The sequence below is a fragment of the Papaver somniferum genome, chromosome 7 (assembly GCF_003573695.1).
Source record: "Papaver somniferum cultivar HN1 chromosome 7, ASM357369v1, whole genome shotgun sequence".
Classification (NCBI taxonomy): domain Eukaryota; kingdom Viridiplantae; phylum Streptophyta; class Magnoliopsida; order Ranunculales; family Papaveraceae; genus Papaver; species Papaver somniferum.
Window position 1 is genome coordinate 49,004,933 of NC_039364.1, and position 19,782 is coordinate 49,024,714.

Below are 19,782 nucleotides of genomic sequence, written 5' to 3' on the forward strand. Positions count from 1 at the left end.
ACCCACTACTTCACAAGATCCTTGTCCTTAAAGATCAGCTTAGGAAATTGGTTCTCCATGAATTGGCAAACTATGCAGCTTGAAGATGGTATCTAGGAATATATGCCTTAGCAACCAAAGCTGCAGAGTAGAGATGACTCAAGAGGTAGGGGTGTAAATAATACCCGAAAATATTCGGCCTGCCTGTATCCGCCCGAGCCCGTCTGTACCCGAAGTAGCCCAAAGCCTGTTATGACCCGTCATGGACCACCCAGCCTGGCCTGGATTAATTTATTGGGCGGTCTCGGGCTTTGCGATTAATTATGATGCCCGACCTGATACCCGGCCTGGTGCCCGGCCTGAAAGCCTTCTGCCATTAATCATTTAATATCCTCTTAAAAAGACTTAAAAGTTACAATTTTATAATTGTCAATTTTGTGTCAAGAAAAATAAAATATATAATTGTTTTTTTACTTATAATTAACCTTTTCAAAACATTAATGGTAATATATTTTCTTATTAGAAAGTTTATTGTACTCTAATTAATTATTTATTATAGGCTAAAATTAAAAATTTGTCAGTGTAATTTAAATATAAAATATTACTATCACTTACGATATGCGATGTTGGAAAGGAAAGGATATTGTATTTAATACCGTTCATTTGAAAATTTAAACTTAAAAAAAAAAAAATTCAAAATAGTGGCCTGTCCGGCCCGATCTGGCCTGCCCGTATAAAAAACGGGCTTTCGGAGGTCTTTGGGTAGCAAATTATCTATTTGTGCCCGGCCTGTCCGGCCTGAATTTGTTTACGGGCTCACAAATATTAAGCCTGGCCTGCCCGGCCTGTCTTAGTTTTGGGTCGGGCGGCCCGGCCTGCCCGAATTTACACCCCTATCAAGAGGCATGAAGTGGCGGTGCTTTGAAAATATACCACCACCACTTCTATGCCCTCTGATTTTGGAAGGCCAGTGATGAAGCTCATGCTTATCTATTGCCAAACTTGATTAGGAGATAGGTAATGGCTGCAATAAACCTGCTAGTAAGCTGATACACCCTTGTGATATGTATCACATTCCTACACAAACTGAGTAATTTGGGCTTGCATCCTACCCAACAAAAGTAAAGCTTAACTTTTCGGTAGCTAGCTTGAATACCAAGATGCCCACCAATAGATGGGGAATTTATTGCGGTGGGAATTTTCTGTCTCATGTCCCCGTTCTCTCCAATGCAAATCTTACCTTCGAATCTGGCAATTCCCTGCTCCAACACATACTCTGAGGTAGTAGCAGTGAAGATGATCATAAATTACTTAGTGTATTTCATTACTGACATTAATTCAACATCAATTTATTACAGAGAAGATAAATCTTTATTACAGAGTTAATTCTCACAGAAAGCAAAATCAGCTATTAATAGAAAATGAATCTTCCTAAGTAATCTGACCGACAGACGTACGTGAGAGTAAGCGTGTGAAGAATTCCAGCTGAGAACATCCTGTCATTGGTTGTAATCTTTTATCCTGCACCACATTATTTTCCTTAACCTACACCACAGCATGTTCCAGGATATCCTGACTCTGTAAAACACTATCCGTGTTAATATCCCCCCTCAAGCACAAAGGAGCTTCAATGACTTTGAGCTTGGATATGATATCATCAAATCTTGGACCAGGAAGAGGCTTGATGAAAATGTCAGCTAACTGATCCAAAGTATTAACATAAAGGACATCCAAAGCATTAGAGTAAACCAGTTCTCTAACAAAATGATAGTCTAAATGAACATGCTTCATTTTAGAGTGTTGAACTGGATTGGAGGCTAGAGATATAGAACTGCTATTGTCACACCCAAGTTAAGGTATACCAGAGATTGGAAAATGCAAGTCCTGAAGAAGAAAACATATCCACATAATCTCAGTTGCACTATGTGCAAGTGTTCTATATTCAACCTCTGTACTGGATCTAGCAACCATGGTTTGCTTTTTAGAAGACCAAGACACCACATTGTTACACAAGAAGACACAATAACAACCTGTAGAACTTCTATCATCAACATTGGCAACCCAATCAGCATCTAAAAATCCCAATATGAATGAAGGACCTTTAGTGAATTGGAGACCAAAACTCAGTGTAGCCTTAACAGGTATTCTTTTGGCTGCATTTAAATGTGGAACTCTAGGATGTTGCATCTGCTGAAAAACTAGATTCACAGCATAGGATACCTCAGGCCTAGTCTGTTAGAGCATTGCTCGGTCGAACTCGCATGCGTTGCTATCTCAAGCATGTTTGTCAAGTTTAGTTGTCAAAACTATATGTCATGATTTCTAGACTACTTATAGCTAAGTCTCGGTTTAGGACAGTTTAGTGTAGTTGAGCTCCAGACTCCATGGTGATCATCTTACGAATACGAAGAACTACTCAAGGAACCAGTGGAACTTCATCCGACTAAAAGGTATGTGGAGACTTGAACTTATCTATCACTTAAAAGTCTATCTATCTCCTACTCTTGAGACAAAGTCGTATAAGTATGATAGTTTTCGTACATACACATTTGCTATTTCGAGTCGACTTTACTCGCCTATCTTTTTCTCGAAATATGTATTGGTAAGCTTTCGCTTTAACCACTTTTCATCTTAACCCGTGACGAAAGTCATGATGACGTTTCAATCTTGAAAATAGCTTTGATGACGATAGTTGTGAATAACGACTGTTATAATATTATAGAAGAATGTTTCAATGATTAAAATGTAGAGTTGAGATTACATAACCAACTATGAATATAAGCATATATAGTGTGTTCGCACATTAGTGTATAAATCCATATGCCAGAAACCAAGTGTGTGCATATGTGTGCATACGGTATTGGTGAAGGAGACAGGTTGGGTTCGAAAACTTCCGCTGAGTTTGTAAGTTTGCAAACTATTAAACCAGTCACCTTAGGTGCGCATACTCGTACGCGTACCCACGGAAGTTTTCGAACCGAAAATTTCAGCTGAGTTACTATACTCAAATCCGGTAGATATGGTACACGTACCCGTACGCGTACCCAAGCTGGTTATATTTCTCAAATCGGAAGATCATGAACTTAAACAATAAATCAATAAGGAATGTAATCTTTGCATACCATGGATATATTGTTGATGAATTGATTCAAGTGAATCAAACCGATTTTGTTTCAATTGTGTCTATTCATAAAGACCTAAGCAATTGAACAACTCTTCAACTAGTTCTTATGAGTCATTTGAACTAGTTATGAGAAAGATGAATACAGTTTAATATGAAAGTGCTCATATGGCTAACCATTGGTTAACTATTTGTGAACCAACTAAGTGTACACGTTTAAGTACGATTACTCAAACCTAAATGAAATATATTTCATTTGTGTGTGACAAGCTAAGTTTCGATCTAACGGTTGAAAGATATTAGCTTGGTTAAATCAGGTTTTTCATCTAACGGTGAATATTGAATGCTTTGTTACCAAGGTAACTTGGATTGCAAACCTTAATTTGAAAACTATATAAAGGAGACATCTAGCAACTGGAAAAACTAATCCCCACACCTCCTGTGTGATATTTGTTGGTTTTGCTAGAGTCGATTCTCCTTTAACCTTAGGTTTCTTCTCGAGACCCTGTAGGTTAACGACTGAAAGACTTCATTGGGATTGTGAAGCCAGAAGAAAGTACTTCTCTTGTAGTTGAGCGTTCTGATCTTGCCATTTTCTATCGTGCGAGTTCAATTGAATAATTGACTTGAGATTATATCTCCGATAGGGCAAGATAAAAAGAAATCACAAACATCTTCGTCTCATCGTTTGTGATTCCGCAATATCTAGTTTCGCTACCATACGACTTAGATTATTGTGAGGTGATTGATAATTCTAGGATGTTCTTCGGGAATATAAGTCCGAGTTATCAATTATTTCCTGTTCACCTTGATTTTATCAAAAGACGGAACAAAACTCTTAGGTTTATCTGTGGGAGACAAATTTATCTATCATTGTGATACAGATTTGTTTATTAAAGTCTTCGACTTTGGGTCGTAGCAACTCTTGGTTGTGGGTGAGATCATCTAAGGGAATCAAGTGCGTAGTATCCTGCTGGGATCAGAGACGTAAGAAGCGCAACTGTACCTTGAATCAGTGTGATATTGATTAGGGTTCAACTACAGTCCAGGCCGAAGTTAGTTTGTAGTAGGCTAGTGTCTGTAGCGGCTTAATACAGTGTGGTGTTGAATCTGGACTAGGTCCCGGGGTTTTTATGCATTTGCAGTTTCCTCGTTAACAAAAGTTCTGGCGTCTGTGTTATTTCTATTCCGCATTATATATTGTTATATAATTGAAATATCGCAGGTTGTGCATTAAGATCAATCAATTAGAATATCCAACCTTTGGTTGTTGATTTAAATTGATTGCCACTTGGATATTGGTCTTTGGTACCATCCAAGTTTATCTCTCTAGTATTTGATAAAGACTCGCAGATTTCCATTTGCTTGAGTAAAGATCAAATCGAGAGATTGAGATATTAACTCTTTGATATACTTTTATCTAGATTGAGTGTGACTGTCTAGTTGATTCTCTAGAAAGTATATTAGAGTTTTTCCATACAGATTGCTAATTGAAATATTGGGTGAGGTTGTTAGACCCCCGCTTTTCAATTGGTATCAGAGCAGGCAAACACGTTCAATACCTCAAAAGTCTGTGTTTGTAGCGATCTGACTCTATGGACAGAGGTACTATCTCTGATAAACGCGTCACCAGAAATAAAGATACTATTTCCAATAGCTTGTTCTTTGCGATTCTTCCTCTTTTAGGACTTGTTGGCAGAGGAATTCCTCATTCTTACACGGATGAGACCGTTGCTGAAAAGGACCCGATCAGTGTGCGACACTAACACCCCGCATTTTTGAGAGTGAGCCTTACACCCTGCATTGACAAGCCATGACTTTGTGCGATTTGAGAGAGGTAAGGGGGGATTGCTTACTATTTCACGATGGAAAAATTAACGAATAGCCGTCTTTCGTAGCCAACCTGAGAGATGGAACATTGTCCTTGGGTGCGCGACCGAAAGGGGTCATTACTCAACTTCATCACCTTCTGCTCCTGGTTAGCTATCTACTACTCTCGTTTTCAGCTAAGCAAGAAAGTCCTCAGTCTATTAACGGCTTTGGCTACTCCGTTCTCTGCTCTATTAGATCGTAATCCTGATCTCTCTCAACATGAACTTCTCAAAAATAAGAAATATCAAACTGGTGGAATTATACATACTCATATAGTCTAGCGAGCTGCTCGTAACCAAGAGATGAACATGATATCGTTGACACCGATAGAGTTGCTTCAGCGAAGGAAGCTTCTTCGGCTCGCCTACTCACTCGTGTTGAAGGGGAAAGGACGACAGAATGAACTAGACGCCTGAAGAACCTCAACCGTAGCTTGTGCGCTGGTGTACCTGTAGACTGACGGGACGGAAGGAACGACCGCGGCTTGTCGGGGGACTTTCAACAGACTATACTATGGACCGTTGACCTGATTTGACAAAATCCTTTATTACATGGTCGGAGGTCTTTCTTTCTTATTTCCCTCTTACTTGACCCGATGGGATAGGCCAGGCTAGGTTGCGTAGATTAGGGCAGTGATCCCATTGCTTCTACACAGCTTTAGTGGAGATTTAAACTTGCATTCCTCTACTTTCAGTTCCTCTCCCGTTGGTCGAGCTACTCCCTCGTCCCTATCCAGATTAGTCCTTCAAGATCCATTCTCAGGAAGCTTAGCTTAGAGCCTTTCCCATGCATGTCTGTCCCGGCAAGCCGAAAAGAGCTCTTTTGTGCGTTTGTTTTTTCCATATTGCAAAAGCAAAGAATGGAAAGTCTCGGATTTAGACTTCTACGTGTCGTGTATTACGCGCAAAATGATTACAACCACATTGACTGGCCTCATCGATACTCCTCGCCTTCTAATGCATTTTTATTTTAGAAGCTGGTCACTAAAGTTCTTGGTTGCGGGCCTGGGGCCTCTAAAGACCCGATGTGATCTCTAGACTAGATTCCTCCCTTTGCCTTACGCTGGATTTCCTTTCCTATATGCTTTTCCTCCCGATGGATGGATGAAAGAACTATTCTACTAGGTATACTTATTCAATGGATGAGACTTTCCAATGGAAGAAGCCGATTTCGTAGACAAGTGTCTGTCTGCCCAAAGGAACTCTGCCCTCTCGTCACGCTTGCACCCTTTTCCCCTCTGATTACTTGTTCAGTACCAATCCTAAGACCAAATTATATCTTAAAGGAGTACATGATGGTGCTCTAACACGGACTTCCTAGCCAAATCATGTCCCTGAAGGCTATCCTAATTTTGGCCTCTCCCTCAAAGCGGAGCTGCCTGAAAGTATACTAGTCAAGTCAGGGAGGTCTAAGTGCTAATTGAGCCATCCCATGCTTTAAAACTTTAGGATGATACGTAGTGCAGTGATCTGGGAAAGCAACTTTGGGCTAGGTGCTAAGTAATATTGATGTACCCGGGTACCCTTTATGATGACATATGCCAGGTCACATTCTTTAGCTAGAAGCATTTGGCACCAACAACCCCCACTAATTTGTCTTGCTTTCAATAGTCCCTTTCTCTAGATGTAGGCCGATGAGCAGTGAAAGAGGATATTCCATTGAAATGATTTGACTGGTAAACTGCCTGCCTAGCCGACCTTTGAGGGGATATAATTTTTTTTAAGAGATAACTTACCTAGCTGATCTAGCCACTGGCCTTACTCTTCTAATTGATTTAACGTCCCCGTTGAAGTGAGAAAAGTGCTTCGAGCGAGCATTGACAGGCAAAAGTCAGGGTTATTGGTTTATCCCGCAATTTTGAGACTCTCAGTTGAGGAGGATCGTAGCCAGCTTAATTGACCCTTTACACATCTGGTAGATTTAAGCGCTCTTACAGGGCATTGGAATAACTGATCTATGGCACCATTGAAAGTCCTATGTTCAGCAGTAATAACGAAAGCGTAGAAAGGCTTCGTCAACAAGAAACTTACGATTCTGATTCAACATTCATGGGGCATAAAGCAGATGTGGCATTTCTTTCTTCTATAAGATGAGACCTCGGAATACTTTTTTTAAGAGAAGGCCTTGCTTTAGTTTTAGGCTCTTATTCATCTGGTTAAGTATAAAGTTTATTTGCTTGCTACAGTTTTGAATATGGTTTGATCGTTGTTAAAGTGTCTAATGTTTATATGACCATGTTCTTTTATTGTAAATATACATATTGGGATTGATCGTTGTACAAATTTATGTTGTTATTCTTTGTCCTTTAAGACATGGCCTAAGGTATAGTCACACACATCTATCAAAGAGAACGATCCGTCAGTCTCGGCTATAGACGAACCTAGTGTTCAAATAAAACAGACCAGTACTGACATGTCTTATCCTGATGAATCTGACTCTGTTGCTCAAGAGGAAACAACTAGAGAGCAAACTAATTCTAAATCTTGTTAGAATTCAAGCTGATAGATTCGAATAGTTGAAAAAACATGTTAATGCCCTTCTTGGTGTAGTAAAAGACTGTGGCTCCCGTGAAAAGGCGTCTTATAAGGAAAAACCTGAAGTTCGATCAACTCGTATCTTACTTGAGGCAAAACTTAAAAAGGATGCTTTAGAAATTGAACATCTTTTGAGTAAACTCTCCATTCAAGAATGTTCAAAAAGGTCCTCTATACCATCGACTTCTACACAAACTGAAAGAGCTCCAGTTTCAGAAGTAACTTCAGATTCTCTTCCCACTCAAACTGATGTACAAGGGATTCACACATCAATTGGAAGAGAGGAATATCCCAACGATAATGTTAGGTCTACAATCTCTAATCACTTCTGTGATCAGAAAGTATGTCTCTTTTGTGAATCAAAAGGGCATAGAGTGCAAATGAGGAAACCCGAGTTGAAAAACAAATCGTTAATTCAACTTCAACACACCTTAGATTTGATTCTTAAAGGTGTAAATGACATTTGAATGTCTAAACCAATTGGTTTTTGTACACATCCTGTGTTTCCTACCAGGAAAGTCAGTTCAATGAGTTCCTCAAATGCACAAAAACATAATAGACCTGTTGACAAATATCGTGCAAGAAGAACTCATGTTCTCTCTCCTGTCAGAAATGGAGATAATGATAACCCTGATGTGAAACTTGCATCAAGTGAAGAATGCAGATATGAGAAGATGGATCACAACCTTAAATTGATTATTGAAGGATATAAGGAAATCATCAACAAGTTGACTGCTCCATCTAGACAACACTCATCGGGTAAAAATCCTCACTATGTGTCGTATTTTTATGATAATTTTTCACATCATGACAACCTTCCTCCAAAATACATAAGGAAGAGATTTAACCGAAGACAATATTCATTTGATGAGCTAAAAGCTCATACTTGTGCCACTTAATCACAAGGTTGAAATCTCTCACACAAAAAATCCTTGTTGAGAGATATGCTCAGGTATACTTGTTGGCAATGGTATTTTCGGTTTCTCAAGCTATTTTCTTATCGTCTTTAGCATGAGTATCTTTGCGAAAATGCTTTCACAAGTATTTGTTTTTACTGTGATCAGTTTTGTTTTTGTTTTTGTTTTGGTTAAACTTGGTATTACTCTTGTACTATAAAATTGCTTCTCTTATGAAACATTTCTTTTGGAGTCTTTTTGATTCCCTCATGTGAAAAGAGTTTTCTGCAAAGTCGTGTGCAAACGACTCTTGGGTCAAGATTGATCTCGTACGGGCTACCCATGTGTCTGGCACGAATCAATTTAGGAAACCCTAAAAAACTTCTTTTCTAAGAAACCTTTAAGTACCCGACCTATTGAGTTATGTAAGTCACGTACGCATACTCTAGGTTTTGGGTTGTCAAGAATGTCTTCTTCTTCATCTTACTATGGTGATTTTGCAAAGGGATTTCTTGAGAAGGGTTTCGGTTTCGAAACAAAATGGAGGAAGAAAAGAACTCTGGTAGAATATGGTGCACCCAATGCCTCATGCTACTATGCATACTCACATCAAGATGTTGAGACTGAGGATATGGTTTCTGCTGAAGTGGTTCATGATTTTCTTAAATATTTTGAGAAAGCAAAGCTGCAACTTGTTGATACTATGAAGGATCTTGATGTGATTAGAACTGAGTTGAAAAAGGTTACTACTGACCTTGGTCTCATAAAGTCACATGTTAAAGGACTTCTCAATGAGGATATCTTCTCTGAAGATGCAGTTGATTATATGAATCGTAAGCTCAAAGGTCTTGAAACCCGTGAAGTTGTCGAACGTGAACTTTGATGCAGCTTATGATCAGTTTTCTGGAAGACATTGTTTTTGTTTTTATTTTTCTAGGAAACTTCTTAAGAGAATTTTTATTCATGTTTTTGTTTAAGAAGGATAACTAGGGTTTGGAATAGCCATTATTGTGAGTACACATAGCTATGTCCAACGTTTTCATCTTGCAATGTTTTTAGATTTATTTATTTAAATTCTAAAGTGATTTGGAAGATGATGTTTGCAGTATTAATCTTTATGGTTTTATATATTACAATATGTTATGGGATATGTGTGTTTGTGTCCGTGAACTATTATTGTCTCATACGATGTCAAAAGTTATCTCTTTCATATGTCGATATGCATGTATTGATACAAGATCGATGAACTTTTGACAAACAAAAGTTAAGCCTATTATGTCAATTCTTTGATGGAAGATAGGTTAAAATCTTTTGTTTACAAAGATTATGTCTATTATATGTCGTTATGCAAATAGTGATGAAGATAGAATGAATCTTTGTATATTCCGCAGTATTGATCTTCCCTGATCCATATTTTATGAATATACTGTGCGGCTCCATAATTTTTCTTATGTGATTATTTCCAACTAAACAAATCATAGATTCTTTTGTGATTAATTTGGTTGTGTATTCCGATTAAATTAATCATGGGTTCTCTTGTGATTAGTTTGATTGAGAATTTTTGGATACATAATCATATCCTTATGGTTTTTGGTGTCCAAAGAAATCCTTCTTTTCTTGTAAAAGTAAGATCGCTCTTGTTGTTCTTTCGGGAATGACATCAAATGGGGGAGAGTTCTTTTGAACTTGCGCTTAATTTCCATATCTTTGTGGGGAATGTGGCTGTGGAATATTTTAGGGGTTATCTTGTATCTTTATAAACTCCTTGATGAATGCATTTAGCTTCGGCTTTATGATTGCATATAAACAAGTTGATATGTACTTTTCTTTGGTCTTGAAGCATCTCCATGGAAATTTCATTAGGATCCCCTTTTTCGTACCTTTGCCAATTTCATTGACAAAAAGGGGGAGAATTAATATGTACTTCACACTACAAATACATATGGTTTACGTGTTTTACGGATCATTATGTAAGGGGGAGTGGTTTTCATGTTGAGAGAAAGTATTGACTAAGGGGGAGTGATACATATCACCATATTATTGTTGTCGAAGTTGTGATATAAGACCTTTGATACTATGTAATAATACTATGACACTGTATAACACTGATTGAGAGCTTTTGTTTTCTCATTGTTATGGCTACAGATCTTCAACAACTATGATGCTGAATTGAACATCTGTGGAATCATGGGAGTACTTGGAAAAGACGAAGTTTTCGAGTAATGTTGAAGCACCAAGGAGATCAAGCATGTGGACGAGAAGCTACAAAGTTTTATTTATTTTGTAATCCATATATATTGATAGTTTTGCCACTAAATTGACAAAGGGGGAGATTGTTAGAGCATTGCTCGGTCGAACTCGCATGCGTTGCTATGTCAAGCATGTTTGTCAAGTTTAGTTGTCAAAACTATATGTCTTGATTTCTAGACTACTTATAGCTAAGTCTCGGTTTAGGACATGTTAATGTAGTTGAGCTCCAGACTCCATGACGATCATCTTACGAAGACGAAGAACTACTCAAGGAACCAGTGGAACTTTATCCGACTAAAAGGTATGTGGAGACTTGAACTTATCTATCACTCAAAAGTCTATCTATCTCCTACTATTGAGATGAAGTCGTATAAGTATGATAGTTTTCATACATACACATTCGCTATTTCGAACCGAGTTTACTCGCCTATATTTTTCTCGAAATATGTGTTGGTAAGCTTTCTCTTTAACCACTTTTCATCTTAAACCGTGAAGAAATTCATGATGACGTTTCAATCTTGAAAATAGCTTTGATGACGATAGTTGTGAATAAAGACTGTTATAACATTATAGAAGAATGTTTCAATGATTGAAATGTAGAGTTGAGATTACGTAACCAACTATGGATATAAGCATATATAGTGTGTTCGCACACTAGTGTATAAATCCATGTGCCGGAAACCAAGTGTATGCATATGTGTGCATACGGTATTGGTGAAGGAGACAGGTTGGGTACGCATACCAGCGGAAGTTTTCGAACCGAAAATTTCTGTTGAGTTTGTAAGTTTGCAAATTGTTAAACCAGTCATCTTAGGTACGCATACCCGTACGCGTACCCACGGAAGTTTTGAACCGAAAATTTCAGCTGAGTTTCTAAACTCAAATCCGGTAGCTATGGTACACGTACCCGTACGCGTACCCAAGATGGTTATATTTCTCAAATCGGAAGATCATGAACTTAAACATTAAATCAATAAGGAATGCAATCTTTGCAAACCGTGGCTATATTGTTGATGAATTGATTCAATTGAATCAAACCGATTTTGTTTCAATTGTGTCTATTCATAAAGACCTAAGCAATTGAATAACACTTCAACTAGTTCTTATGAGTCATTTGAACTAGTTATGTGAAGAATATGAATACAGTTAATATGAAAATGCTCATATGGCTAACCATTGGTTAACTATTTGTGAACCAACTAAGTGTACACGTTTAGGTACGGTTACTCAAACCTAAATGAAATATATTTCATTTGTGTGTTACTAGCTAAGTTTCGATCTAACGGTTCAAAGATATTATCTTGGTTAAATCAGGTTTTTCATCTAACGGTGAATATTGAATGCTTTGTTACCAAGGTAACTTGGATTACAAACCCTGTTTTGAAAACTATATAAAGGAGACATCTAGCAACTGAAAAAACTAATCCCCACACCTCCTGTGTGATACTAGTTGGTTTGCTAGAGTCGATTATCCTTTAACCTTAGGTTTCTTCTCGAGACCCTGTAAGTTCACGACTAAAAGACTTCATTGGGATTGTGAAGCCAGATGAAACTACTTCTCTTGTAGTTGAGCGATCTGATCTTGCCATTTTCTATCGTACGAGTTCAATTGAATAATTGACTTGAGATTATATCTCCGATAGGGCAAGATAAAAAGAAATCACAAACATCATCGTCTCATCGTTTGTGATTACGCAATTTCCAGTTTCGCTACCATATGATTTAGATTATTGTGAGGTGATTGATAATTCTAGGATGTTCTTAGGGAATATAAGTCCGGATTATCAATTGGTTCATGTTCACCTTAATTTTATCAAAAGACGGATAAAAACTCTTAGGTTTTTCTGTGGGAGACATATTTGTATATCATCATAGACTTTTCTGTGTGATACAGATTTGTTTATTAAAGTTTTCGACTTTGGGTCATAGCAACTCTTGGTTGTGGGTGAGATCAGCTAATGGAATCAAGTGCGTAGTATCCTGCTGGGATCAGAGATGTAAGGAGCGCAACTGTACCTTGAATCAGTGTGATATTGATTAGGGTTCAACTGTAGTCCAGACCGAAGTTAGTTTGTAGTAGGCTAGTGTCTGTAGCGGCTTAATACAATGTGGTGTTCGATCTGGACTAGGTCCCGGGGTTTTTCTGCATTTGAGGTTTCCTCGTTAACAAAATTTCTGGTGTCTGTGTTATTTCTATTCCGCATTATATTTTGTTATATAATTGAAATATCACAGGTTGTGCGATAAGATCAATCAATTAGAATATCCAACCTTTGGTGGTTGATTTAAATTGATTGACACTTGGATATTGGTCTTTGGTACCATCTAAGTTTATCTCTCTAGTATTAGATAAAGACTCGCATATTTCCATTTGCTTGAGTAAAGATCAAATCGAGATATTGAGATATTAACTCTTTGATATACTTTTATCTAGATTGAGTCTGACTGTCTAGTTGATTCTCTATAAAGTATATTGGAGTTAGTCCATACAGATTGCTAATCGAAATATTGGGTGAGGTTGTTAGACCCCCGCTTTTTCAATTGGTATCAGAGCAGGCAAACACGTTCAAGACCTCAAAAGTGTGTGTTTGTAGCGATCTGAATCTATGGACAGAGGTACTATCTCTGATAAACGCGTCACCAGAAATACAGACTTTGTTTCTAATAGGTCTATCAAAGAGAAAGATCCGTCAGTCTCGGTTATAGACGAACCTAGTGTTCAAATGAAACAGACCAGTACTGACATGTCTTATCCTGATGAATCTGACTTTGCTGCTCAAGAGGAAACAACTAGAGAAAGTAAACTAATTCTAAATCTTGCTAGAATTCAAGATGATAGATTCGAACAGTTAAAAAAACATGTCAATGTCCTTCTTGGTGTAGTAAAAGACTGTGGCTCCAGTGAAAAGGCTTCTTATAAGGAAAAACCTGAAGTTCGATCAACTCGTATCTTACTTGAGGCAAATCTTAAAAAGGATGCTTTATAAATTGAACATATCTCGAGTAAACTCTCCATTCAAGAATGTTCAAAAAGGTCCTCTATACCATCTACTTTTACACAAACTGAAAGAGCTCCAGTTTCAGAAGTAACTTCAGATTCTCTTCCCATTCAAACTGATGCACAAGGGATTTACACATCAATTGGAAGAGAGAAATCTCCAATCGATAATTTTAGGTCTGCAATCTCTAATCACTCTTGTGATCAGAAAGTATGTCTCTTTTGTGATTCAAAAGGGCATAGAGTGCAAACGAGGAAACCCAAGTTGAAAAACAAATCGTTAATTCAACTTCAATACACCTTAGATTTGATTCTTAAAGGTGTAACTGACATTCGAATGTCTAAACCAATTGGTTTTTGTACACGTCCTGTGTTTCCTACCAGGAAAGTCAGTTCAATGAGTTCCTCAAATGCACAAAAACATAATAGACCTCTTGACAAATATCGTCCAAGAAGAACTCATGTTCTCTCTCTTGTCAGAAATGGAGATAATGATAACCCTGATGTGAAACTTGCATCAAGTGAAGAATGCAGATATGAGAAGATGGATCACGACCTTAAATTGATTATTGAAGGATATAAGGAAATCATCAACAAGTTGACTGCTCCATCTAGACAACACTCATCAGGTAAGAATCCTCACTATGTGTCGTATTATGATGATAGTAAGTTTTACGATAATTTTCACATCATGACATCCATCCTCCAAAATACATAAGGAAGAGATTAAACCAAAGACAATATTCATTTGATGAGCTAAAAGCTCATACTTGTGCCACTTAATCACAAGGTTGAAATCTCTCACACAAAAAATCTTGGTTGAGAGATATGCTCAGGTATACTTGTTGGCAATGGTATTTTCGGTTTGTCAAACTATTTTCTTATCGTCTTTAGCCTGAGCCCATTCTTCATTTCCATTTTGAATCTTCCAAGCAAGTTTCATTAATAATGCTATGTTTATTACTTCTAAACTTTTAATTCCAAGACCCCCTTCTTCCAATGGAACACAAATATTTTCCCATTTTAAGGTGACAAGTTTTCTTGTACTTGGATCACCTGTCCAAAGAAAATACCTTATAATTCTTTCACATTCTCTGATCACCCTCTTTGGCCATTTATAAACAGACATGTTGTAAATGGGAACACTGCTAAGAACTGTTTTCACCAATACTAGTCTTTCTTGAAAGGCAAGCATTCTTCCCTTCCATCCTGCTAAGTAGCCTTGTATTTGCTCCACCACTCCCCATACATGATTTGTTTTTACTCTACCATGAAATAGCATCACACCTAAGTTCTTTGTCTGGAAATTTTGCTAATTGCATTTGACAGTCTCCATCTATTGCTTCCTTTCTGATTTGAGATGTTCCTCCCACAAAGCATTTGCTCTTGAATACACTTACTATTTGTCCAGAACATTGTTGATATTCAGCTAAAGTTTGCATCAGTCTTCTTACATTTCTTCTGTCTCCATTGCAGAATGGAAACATGTCATCTGTAAAAAAAATGTGAGTAGGACATATCCCATTTCTGTTTACTATTGGAAGTAATTTTATCTCTGCCACCATTTGAGATAAGACTCTACTTAAAATATCTTCAACAATAATGAAAAGCAATGGAGACAGTGGGTCTCCCTGCCTTAATCCCCTTTCTACAGAGAAATAGCCAGCAGGACCTCCATTTATCATAATAGAAATTCTAGATGATCTAAATAACTCCTTTAACCAGCAGATGCATTTGTTAGAGAATCCTAGTTTCTGCATCACTATGAATAAGAATTCCCAACTAATGGAATCAAAAGCTTGTGCAATATCAATATTCATCCCCACATTTTCACCTCTTCTGTTGATTTCCATTTCATACCATCTCAGATGCTAGAACTATTTGTTCTTGAATAGATTTACCTTTAATAAAAGCTCCCTGCTGAGGTGAAATGATTTTTCTCAACAAGCTACTAATTCTCATAGTGAGAATCTTTGTAAAGATTTTGAAAAAGAAATTGGAAAGACCAATTGGTCTAAACTGATTTGCTTTCTTAGCATTTTGAGTTTTAAGAATTAATATCAAGAAGTTGGAGTTTAAACCAATGGGAATATAGCATCTCTTCCAGCAATATTGAATGTCAGCTATTACATCCTTTCCAATAATTTCCCAGCATTTTCTATAGAACCATCCACCAAAATCATCTGGTCCTGGAGCACTGTCAGGATCAAGATCAAAAGTAGCATCTTTAATTTCACTTTCACATGGTATTTGTTAGAGCATTGCTCGGTAGAACTCGCATGCGTTGCTACCTCAAGCATGTTTGTCAATATTAGTGATCAAAACTATATGTCTTGATTTCTAGTTTACTTATGACTAAGTCTCGGTCTAGGATAGTTAAGTGTAGTTGAGATCCAGACTCCATGACGATCATCTTACAAAGACGAAGAACTACTCGAGGAACCAGTGGAACTTCATCCGACTAAAAAGGTATGTGGAGACTTGAACTTATCTATCACTCAAAAGTCTACTCTATCTCCTACTCTTGAGACAACTGTCATATAAGTATGATAATTTTCATACATACACATTTGCTATTTCGAGCCGAGTTTACTCGCCTATCTTTTTCTCGAGATATGTGTTGGTAAGCTTTTGATTTAACCACTTTAATCTTTACCCGTGACGGAAGTCATGATGACGTTTCAATCTTGAAAATATCTTTGATGACGATAGTCCTGAATAACGATTGTTATAACATTACAGAAGAATGTTTCAATGATTGAAATGTAGAATTGATATTACCAACTATGGATATAAGCATATATAGTGTGTTCGCACATTATTGTATAAATGCATGTGCTGGAAACCAAGTGTGTGCATATGGTATTGGTGAAGGAGACAGGTTGGGTACGTGTACCAGCGGAAGTTTTCAACCGAAAATTTCTGCTGAGTTTGTAGTTTGCAAACTAGTAAACCAGTCACCTTAGGTACGCATACCCGTATGCGTACCCATGGAATTTTTCGAATCGAAAATTTCTGCTGAGTTTGTAAACTCAAATCCGATAGCTAAGGTACCATACCCGTACGCGTACCCAAGCTGGTTATTTCTCAAATCGGTAGTTCATGAACTTAAAACAATAAATTATAAGGAATGCAATCTTTGCAAACCGTGGGTATATTGTTCATGAATGTATCAAACCGATTTTGTTTCAATTGTGTCTATGAATAAATACCTAAGCAATTGAAAAACTCTTCAACTAGTTCTTATGAGTCATTTGAACTAGTTATGTGAAGAAGATGAATACGGTTAATATGAAAGTGCTCATATGGCTAACCATTGGTTAACTATTTGTGAACCAACTAAGTGTACACGTTTAGGTACGGTTACTCAAACCTAAATGAATACATTTCATTTGTGTGTGACAAGCTAAGTTTCGATCTAACAGTTGAAAGATATTAGCTTGAATAAATAAGGTTTTTCATCTAACAGTGGGAGATTGAATGCTTTGTTACCAAGGTAACTTGGATTGCAAACCCTGATTTGAAAACTATATAAAGGAGATATCTAGCAACTGGAAAAACTAATCCCCACACCTCCTGTGTGATACTAGTTGGTTTTGCTAGAGTCGATTCTCCTTTAACCTTAGGTTTCTTCTCGAGACCCTGTAGGTTAACGACTGAAAGACTTCATTGGGATTGTGAAGCCAGACGAAACTACTTCTCTTGTAGTTGAGCGATCTGATCTTGCCATTTTCTATAGTACGAGTTCAATTGAATAATTGACTTGAGATTATATATCCGATAGGGCAAGATAAAAAGAAATCACAAACATCTTCGTCTCATCGTTTGTGATTCTGCAATATCTAGTTTCGCTACCATACGATTTAGATTATTGTGAGGTGATTGATAATACTAGGCTGTTCTTCGGGAATATAAGTCCGGGTTATCAATTAGTTCCTATTCACCTTGATTTATCAAAAGACGGAACAAAACTCATAGGTTTATCTGTGGGAGATAGATTTATCTATTATCATAGACTTTTCTGTGTGATACATATTTGCTTATTAAAGTCTTCGACTTTGGGTCGTAGCAACTCTTAGTTGTGGGTGAGATCAACTAAGGGAATCAAGTGCGTAGTATCCTGCTGAGATCAGAGACGTAAGGAGCGCAACTGTACCTTGAATCAGTGTGAGATTGATTAAGGATCAACTACAGTCCAGACCGAAGTTAGTTTGTAGTAGGCTAGTGTCTGTAGCGGTTTAATACAGTGTGGTATTCAATCTGGACTAGGTCCCGGGGTTTTTATGCATTTGCGGTTTCCTCGTTAACAAAACTTCTGATGTCTGTGTTATTTCTATTCCACATTATATTTTTTATATAATTGAAATATCACAGGTTGTGCGTTGTATTAATCAATTATGAAATCCAACCTTTGGTTGTTGATTGGAAATTGATTGATCCTTGAATATTGGTCTTTGGTACCATCCAAGTTTATATCTCTAGTATTTGATAAAGACTCGCAGAATTCCATTTGCTTGAGTAAAGATCAAATCGAGAGATTGAGATATTAACTCCTTGATATACTTTTTATTAAGATTGAGTCTGAATGTCTAGTTGATTCTCTTAAAAGTATATTAGAGTTAGTCCATACAGATTTCTAATCGAAATATTGGGTGAGGTTGTTGTACACCCGCATTTTCAGTATTAAATCAATAAAAGCTCTGTCTCCTTGTGAAAGAACTTCTGGAACTGCTCTCATTATATTATCAGAAGTTTGAACATCTTTATGTTGGAACTTTTTTGAATAATGCTTTACTAGAATTTCTGATATTTCTTTCTGAGTGGCAAGGATATTTACATTTTCATCTTCAAGCTCGGTGATGGAATTTTGATATTGCCTTATCTTCATTGTGGTGTGAAAATATCTTGTATTTGCTGCTCCTTCCTTCAACCATTTAGTTCTTGATTTTTGAAAAAGAATTGTATTATGTTGACTTGTTAAAATTTCTTATACTCCTCTGGCAGTAACCAGATTATTTAACAGCTTTGTATCCTCTGGATTGTTGTCTGATGCTAGTGTTGCTTGTAATACATCTTTTTCAGCTTAAATGATAGCATTAATATCTCCAAATACTTCCCAATTCCAATTCTTTAGAATTAACTTAAAATTTTTAAATTTGCTCATGAAAATGAAAATGGGAGTTCCAGATATTTCCTTATTCCACTAATCACTAACTATCTTCAAAAAATCTTTATTTGTTAACCAAACGTTTAATGCTCCGAATGGAGCATTTTGAGGTTTAGGAATTGAGTTATGTGCTCCACATAGAGGGATGTGATCCGAAGTCCCCCTGGTCCCCGCTTTGTATTTCCAATTTGGATAGAGCTCCAACCATTTATCATTATGCACTGCTCTATCTAAATTGCAAAGAATCCTTTTTGCTCCTGCTATGTTATTGCACCAAGAGAAGGCCAAACCTGATTTAGGAGCATTTATTAGACCACATAAGTTAAGAGAATGATTGAATTCCAACATTGAAGTTCTGAGAGGACTCATGCCACCTTTTTTTTCATCAATACTAACAACCAAATTAAAGTCACCAATGACAAGCCATGGAAGATTAAAAGAGCTCATTAATTCTAATTCTTGCCATAGTTCCCTTCTATCTATAGTTAGGTTTGCTCCATGTATCCCTGTCACCATTACTTCACCAATTTTGACTGTAATTGCTTGTTTTGTTGTAGATATCACCAATGGATCAGAGATGGAAGCCAACATAACCAAATTTACCTTTTCTTTCATCACTACTATTATGAATTATCTTACACTTTATACCAATAATCCTCAACATTTTTGCATATTTTGATGTAGCACTAACTTTTGGTTCAACTAACCAAACTAATGAAGGCCTGAAGTTTTTAACTAAATTCTGAAGCTTATCTTTCGTTTTAGTTCTCCTTAAACCTCTGATATTCCAGAATAAAACTCTCATTTGGAAGAAAGAATTGAGGGAGTAGGACCCCTCTTCCCCGAATCATTTTTACTAACATTTTTTGCAGCTTGTCTTTTTGTAGTAACCACGGGCTTGCTTTGATGAGAAAGTGCAACTTTTGGAACTTCTAAGATAATCTCTTTACTTTCTATAGGTGGAA